The 8,145-nt window shown below is 39.4% G+C and overlaps 1 pseudogene; it reads left to right on the top strand.

Annotated features, from left to right (window-relative positions):
- The first annotated feature begins 4,828 nt into the window (after positions 1 to 4,828).
- Positions 4,829 to 7,874, top strand: LOC113888080 (annotated as a pseudogene).
- The last annotated feature ends 271 nt before the right edge of the window (positions 7,875 to 8,145 follow it).

Raw genomic sequence — 8,145 nt, 5'->3', positions numbered from 1 at the left:
AGGCTTTCTTTTCACCTGTTGAGATAATAATATGGTTTTTATCTTTCAGTTTGTTAATATGGTATATCATATTTACTGTTTTGTAAATATTGGAAGAATCCTTGCATCCCTGGGATAAAACCCACTTGGTCAGATGAATAATCCTTTAATATGTACTTGAATTGTGTTTGCTAGAATTTTGTTGAGGATTTTTGCATCTATGTTCATCAGTGATATTGGTCTGTAGTCTTTTTTTTTTTTTTGTAGCAACTTTGTGTTTGGTGTTTGACTGATGGTGGACTCATAGAATGAGTTTGGGAGTTTACCTTCCTCTGAAGATTTCAGAAAGAATTTGAGTAGGATAGTTTTTAGCTCTTCTCTAAATTTGTGGTAGAATTCACCTGTGAAGCCAACTGGTCCTGGACTTTTGTTGGAAGGCAGTTTATTACAGTTTTGATTTCTGTTCTTGTGATGGATCTGTTAAGATTTTCTATTTCTTCCTGATTGAATTTTGGAATGTTATAACACAACAGGCTGTTTGCAAATAGGAAAAGGAGTATGTCAAGGCTGTATATTGTCACCCTGCTTATTTAACTTATATGCAGAGTACATCATGAGAAATCCTGGGCTGGAAGAAACACAAGCTGGAATCAATATTGCTGGGAGAAATATCAATTACCTCAGATATGCAGATGACACCACCCTTATGGTAGAAAGTGAAGAGGAACTAAAAAGCCTCCTGATGAAAGTGAAAGAGGAGAATGAAAAAGTTGGCTTAAAGCTCAACATTCAGAAAACTAAGATCACGGCCTCTGGTCCCATCACTTCATGGCAAATAGATGGGGAAGCAGTGGCTGACTTTTGTGGGGGGGGGGGACTCCAAAATCACTGCAGATGGTGATTTCAGCCATGAAATTAAAAGACACTTACTCCTTGGAAGAAAAGTATGACCAACCTAAATAGCATATTCAAAAGCAGAGACATTACGTCGCCAACAAAGGTCCGTCTAGTCAAGGCTATGGTTTTTCCTGGGGTCATGTATGGATGTGAGAGTTGGACTATGAAGAGGGCTGAGCACCAAAGAATTGATGCTTTTGAACTGTGGTATTGGAGAAGACTCTTCAGAGTCCCTTGGACTGCAAGGAGATTCAACCAGTCCATCCTAAAGGAGATCAGTCCTGGATTTCTTTGGAAGGAATGATGCTAAAGCTGAAACTCCAGTACTTTGGCCACCTCATACGAAGAGTTGACTCATTGGAAAAGACTCTGATGCTGGGAGGGATTGGGGGCAGGAGGAGAAGGGGATGACAGAGCATGAGATGGTTGGATGGCATCACCAACTCAATGCACGTGAGTTTGTCTGAACTCCGAGATTTGGTGATGGACAGGGAGGCCTGGCGTGCTGTGATTCTTTGGGTTGCAAAGTGTCGGACATGACTGAGTGACTGAACTGAACTGAACTGATACATTTCTAAGAATTTGTCCTTTTCTTCCTAGTTGTCCATTTTATTGGTATATAATTGCACATAATAGTCTCATGATATTTTTTATTTCTGTGTTGTCTGTTGTTATTTCTCCATTTTCATTTCTAATTTTTTATTGATTTGATTATTCTCCCTTTTTTTCTTGATGAGTCTGGCTAATGCTTTGTCTATTTTATCTTTTCAAACAATGAGCTTTTAGTTTTGTTGATATGTGCTATACTCTCCTTCATTTTTTTCCAATTATTTCTGCTCTGATATTTATAATTTCTTTACTTCTACTAACTATGGGGTTAATCATTTCTGCTTTTTCTAGTTGCTTTAGGTGTAAAGTTAGGTTTATTTGATGTTTCTCTTGTTTCTTGAGATAGGCTTGTATTGCTATGAACTTCCCTTTTAGCACAGCTTTTACTGAGTTTCATAGGTTTTTGATTGTCATGTTTTCATTTTCAGTTGTTTCTATGCATATTTTGACTTACTTTTTGATTTTTGCCATGATCTGTTGGTTATTCAGAAGAATGTATTTTAGCTTCTGTATGTTTGTGTTTTTAACAGTTTTTTCCTCCCTGTAGTTAACATCTAATCTTACTTCATTGTGATCAGAAAAGATGCTTAAAAGTATTTCAGTATTTTTTTTTTTAATTTACCATTGCTAGATTTATGGCCCAGAATGTGATCTATCCTGGAGAATGTTCCATGTGCACATGAGAAAAAGTTGAAATTCATTGTTTTGGTTGAAATGCCATCTAGATATTAGTTAGGTCTTACTGGGCCATTGTATCATTTAGAGTTTGTGTTTCCTTGCTAATTTTCTGTTTGGTTAATCTATTCCTTAGGTGTAGGTGGGGTATTAAAGTCCCCCACTATTGTTGTGTTACGCTTAATTTCCTCTTTTATACTTGTTAGCTTTTACCTTATATATTGAGGTGCGCCTATATTGGGCACATATATATTTATTATTTTTACATCCTCTTGGATTGATTCTTTGATCATTATGTAATGTCCTTCATTGTCTCTTCTCACGATTTGATTTCAGTCTGTTTTATCTGAGTATTGCTACTCTGCTTTCTTCTAGTCTCCATTTACATGAAATATTGTTTTCCAACCTCTCACTTTCAGTCTGCATGTGCCCTAGGTTTGTTGTGTGTCTATTGTAGACAGCTCATGTATGGGTCTTGTTTTGTATCCGTTCAGCCAGTCTTTGTCTTTTGGTTGGACCATTTAACCCATTTATATTTAAGGTAATTATTGATAAGTATGTTCCCATTTCCATTTACATTGCTGTTTTGAGCTCTATTTTTATAAACTTTTTCTGTGTTTCCTGTCTAGATAACATCCCTTAGCATTTATTGAAGAGCTGTTGTGGTGGTGCTGAATTCTCTCAGCTTTTGGTTGTCTGTAAAGCTTTTGGTTTCTCCTTCATATCTGAATGAGATACTTGCTCAGCAGAGTAATCTTTGTTGAGGTTTTTCTCTTTCATCACTTTAAGTATCCTGCCATTCCCTTCTGGTCTGAAGAGTTTCTATTAAAAGATCAGCTGTTATCCATATGGGGATCCCCTTGTCTATTATTTGTTGCTTTTCCCTTGCTGCTTTTATTTATTTATTTTTTTTAAATTTTATTTTATTTTTAAACTTTACATAATTATATTAGTTTTGCCAAATATCAAAATGAATCCGCCACAGGCATACATGTGTTCCCCATCCTGAACCCTCCTCCCTCCTCCCTCCCCACACCATCCCTCTGGGTCGTCCCAGTGCACCAGCCCCAAGCTTTTAATATTTGCTCTTTGTGTTTAATTTTTGTTATTTTGATTAATATGTGTCTTGCAGTGTTTTGCCTTGCATTTATCCTATTTGGGACTCTCTGGGTTTCTTGGACTTGGGTGGCTATTTCCTTCTCCATTTTAGGGACTTTTTGATTATTATCTCCTCAAGTATTTTCTCATGCCCTTTATTTTTGTCTCCTTCTTATAGGACACCTATCACTTGAATGTTGGTGTGCTTAACATTGTCCCAGAGGTCTCTGAGGTTGTCCTCATTTCTTTTAATTCTTTTTTCCTCTCAGCTTCATTTATTTCCACAATTCTATCTTCCAACTCACTTATCCTCTCTTCTGCCTGAGTTGTTCCATGGTTGGTTCCCTCCAGAGTGCTTTTAATCTCAGTTATTGCATTGTTCATTATTGATTGACTCTCCTTTATTTCTTCTGTGTGTTAGTCGCACAGTCGTGTCTGAGTCTTCGTGACCCCATGGATTGTATCCCACCAGGTTCCTCTGTCCATGGGACTCTCCAGGCAAAAATACTGGAGTGGGTTTCCATTTATTCTAGGTCCTTGTTAAACATTTCTTGCATCTTCTCAATCCTTGTCTCTAGTCTATATATCTGTAACTCCATTTTGTTTTCAAGTTTTGGATCATCTTTACTATCATTATTCTGAATTTTTTTTTTTCAGGTAGACTCCCTATCTCTTCCTCTTTGTTTTGGTTTGGTGGGTTTTTATCATGTTCCTTCACCTGCTGAATATTTCTATGCCTTGTCAGTTTTTTTTTTTTTTTTAAGGTTTCTGTGTTTGGGGTGCCCTTTATGCAGGCTGGAAGATCATGGTTCCTCTTAATTGTGGAGTGTGCTCCATGTGGGTGGAGTTGGACTAGTGCCTTGTCAAGGATTCCTGTTTGGGGAAGCTTGCATCTGTATTCTGGTGGGTAGAACTGGATCTATTCTTTCTGGAGTGCAATGTAGTGACTTTTGAGGTGTCCATGGGTTTGGCGTGGCTTTGGGCAGCCTGTCTTTTAATGTTCAGTGTTGTGCTCCAGTTTTTCTGGAGAATAAGCATGGTGTGTCTTACACTGGAATTTGTTGGCTCTTGGGTGAAGCTTGGTTTCAGTGTAGGTATGGAGAATTGGGGGTGAGCTCTTATCTATTAATGTTCCCTGCTATCAGGTGTTCTCTGATGTTCTAAAGTTCTGGAGTTAAGTTTCCTGCCTCTGGCTTTTGGTCCATCTATTACAGTAGCCTCAAGAATTCTCAACCATACAGCACAGAAGATAAAACCCATAGGTTAATGGTGAAACAATTCTCCACAACCAGGGACACCCAGAGATTCATAGAGTTATATAGAGAAGAGAGGAGGGAGGAGGGAGACAGAGGTACCAGGAGGAGAAAAGTTAGAATCAAAAGGGGAGGGAACAATCAAGTCAGTAATCAAATCCCTAAGTGCTCTCCATAGGCCTTAACACCAAGAGAGTTTCACAGAATTATGTAGAGAAGAGAAGAGGGAGGAAGGAGATAGATGTGACCTGGAGGAGAAAGGGGAGAATCAAAAGGGGAGTAAGCAATCAAGCCAGTAATCAAGTCTCTAAGTGAAAATGGATACTGAAAATGGATACTCCAATCAGGTACAAAACTGATTAAAAAATATGGGGAAGCAAAGATTAAGAACCTAGAATAGAGGTTAGACTCTTAAAAATACGATATAAAAATACAAAATAAAATCTATCACAAAAATAAAAAATATATATATATGGAATTTGTTTTTTAAAATAGGGGTTTTTTGAAAGGTAATAGTAGGCTATAAAATGAAAGTTAAAGGCATAATAAAGAACTAATGTTTTAAAAACTTTAAGAAGTGATAATAACAAAAATATATCTAGGAAATTCTGTGGAGCATTTGAGACAGTGTTGGGTCAATTCAGTGTCAGATAGCCCCTTGTTCCAGCTTATACTTGTTCTCAAGGTCTCCAGTTGCTCCTTACATGCACAGTCTCAGCATTAACTTCAGGGTCTTAGTCTGTTGCACCTGTTACTTCCAGAGCAGTTCCCCCTTGTTTGTTTAATTTGGCTTCTTCTGTTTGCAAGTCTCTTCAGTATCTAATTTCCGGCTTGACACAAGGGGTGAATGTGGCCACTTATTTAGGCTCAGCTGTTCAGTTGTGCAGAGAAAGCAATGGCAATCCACTCCAGTACTCTTGCCTGGAAAATCCCATGGAAGGAGCCTGGAAGGCTGCAGTCCATGGGTCACTAAGAGTCGGGCATGACTGAGCAACTTCACTTTCACTTTTCACTTTCATGCATTGGGGAAGTAAATGGCAACCCACTCCAGTGTTCTTGCCTAAAAAACCCCAGGGACATGGGAACCTGGTGGGCTGCCATCTATGGGGTCGTACAGAGTCGGACATGACTGAAGCTACTTAGCAGCAGCAGTTCAGTTGTGCTGTGGGGAAGGAGGGACATTGCAAACAAATACCACTGTCATGTGTGAGGAGTGCTTGCAGTGGATGGACCACACTGGTTTTGACACAGCCCAAGGCGGTGTGTACTTCCCAGGTCTACACTGCTCAGGCTTCCGGTTGCTCTGCAGTGGCACTGTCCCAAGAGTGACCTGCATTTTGTGTCCTTCCCTGGTCTAAGCTGCTCAGGTGCTTCGGTACTCTGCAAGGGCACAGACCCCAATGGACTGTTCAATTTTTGTCCTTCCCAGGTCCAAGCAATTCCGGTGACCAGGTATTTGGCAAGTGCACTGACCCAGATGGGCTATGTGTGTTATGCACCTACCCAGTCCCAGCCACTTGGTTTCCCTGCTGTGCCCAGAGGGTAGTCTCAGGTGTGCTGTGTGTCTCCTCTGGGAAGCTGATCTCAGGCTGTGACACTCCTGGCAGATGTGAAGCATCCAGGATCCCAGGAATATGTGGTTAGAAACTGGCATCCTGCTCATAGTTGGGAGGAAGATGCAGTATCTGGGGCCAAGATGGCAGCAGCCCCTTGCCTTCTGGCTCTGGCTGTCATACATCTCCCTCTCTGCCTCTGGAGAGGGAGGACCGTATATGGCATCTGGGTTGCTCTCCTTTGGTATTCGTTCAATACTTTGTTCTGTGAGAGCACCAGGGGTCACTGTGAGGAGTTAGAGCCTTTTGTCTCTAGTGATCCAACAGCTTGTGTTACTATCCCACATTAGCTCCCTCAGATTGTCCTCAGGGCATTTAGGCCCAGTCCTTACCCTAAGGACCAACTATGCAGCCTGTGCCTCCCTACCCAGCCCTCACTCGCTGCTGTACCACTTATCTGCTAGTAGTTGCAGTTTGGCATGTATTCTGTGAGGGTTTTTTCCCTCCAATTTATTTTGCCCTCTGAGATTCCAAAGCTTCCCACAGACACGTCTGTGAGAGGGTTTCCTACTGTGTGGAAACGTCTCCTCCTTCATGACACCCTCTCCAGGACAGTCTCCATCCCTAAATCTTTTGTCTCTGTTTCCATCTTTTATATTTTATCCTACCTCCTTTCAAAGAGACTGGGATGCCTTTCTGGGTACCTGGTGTCCCCTGCCAGCATTCAAAAAATTTTTTGTGAAAGTTGCACAACATTCAAATTATCTTTTGATGAATTTTTTGGGGAGAAATTGGTCTCCCCATTCTATTCCTCCACCATATCTGGATGGCTCCCAAATTCTCCTTTTATTTGCTAAAAAAACTAATTGTAAAAGCTCTTAAATATTTTAAAAAATTGGTTAGTTGAGCATTGTTTTCCCATTTCTAAAATATCTGTACTTTCACTCCCAGTATTTCTTTTTGGTGTTTTACATCACTATTTACATTTGCTCTGTTAAAAACAGGCTATTGAGAAGGGAAATACAGAAGTTGCATGAATACACACCGAAAATGCAATCTGTCAGAAGAAGCAAGCAATTAAGTTCTTGAGAATAAGTGCTAGGGTTGATGATGTGGCAGCTCGAGTTGAAACTGCAGTAACAATGGGCAAGGTAAACCTTAGTATTTTGATTTAAGTTGTTGAAGATATTAAGAATTGTCAGAAGTCTAAAGTTACCTTGTTGCAAGGTGCTACAAGGGTACTTACTGGTAAAGTCCTTCATGGGAAGGAGAGATATAGTCAAAATGCTTAGTGAGGAAAATGATTTTTGTAGTGGCTTTTCAACTAAGGTCTAATTAGTTGTCTTGAAATGAGTAAAGATAAAAGATAGTCAGTGCCTAGACCAGAAATACATACTGCACTTTTACTGTTAATAAAGTGGTAGATAATTTTGTAAGATGATCTGCAAGTAAAATAAGAAACTATAAAAATTTTGAGATTGTTTATATTACAGGATTCTAAGTCATTTCTAAATACTCTCTATAGGTAACCAAGTTCATGGCAGGTGTATTTAAGACTATGGATGCTAAACTGAGAAGTATGAACCTTGAAAAGGTAAAAGTAAATAAATAAATAAATTGATATTCTGATAGTATTTTCTCAGAGTAAGTTTTTCCTTATGACCATATGAATTTTTGCCAGATTTCTGCCTTGAAGAGGATAAATTTGATACTGCAGTTTGAAGCACTGACTGTTCAAACACAACAAATGGAAGACACTATGAGCAGTACTACAACCTTAACAACTCCACAACTAAGAATACTTTCTCTACTTAGACTAACTTTTTTTCAAATTTATTTACTTTAATTGGAGGCTAATTACTTTACAATAATGTATTAGTTTTGCCATACATCAACATGAATCCACCACAGGTGCACACGTCTTTCCCATCCTGAACCCCCCTCCCACCTCACTCTCCATACCATCCCTCTGGGTCATGTTATCCAATTTCAAAATACAATGGCTTTGTGAAGCTAACTCTTCTCTAGAATGTGAAGTAAACTTGCTATATCCCCAAAATGCACATAGGAAGTTATGCTCT

Source organism: Bos indicus x Bos taurus, chromosome X (assembly GCF_003369695.1).
Source record: "Bos indicus x Bos taurus breed Angus x Brahman F1 hybrid chromosome X, Bos_hybrid_MaternalHap_v2.0, whole genome shotgun sequence".
Taxonomy (NCBI): domain Eukaryota; kingdom Metazoa; phylum Chordata; class Mammalia; order Artiodactyla; family Bovidae; genus Bos; species Bos indicus x Bos taurus.
This window is presented reverse-complemented; position numbering and strand designations above follow the sequence as displayed.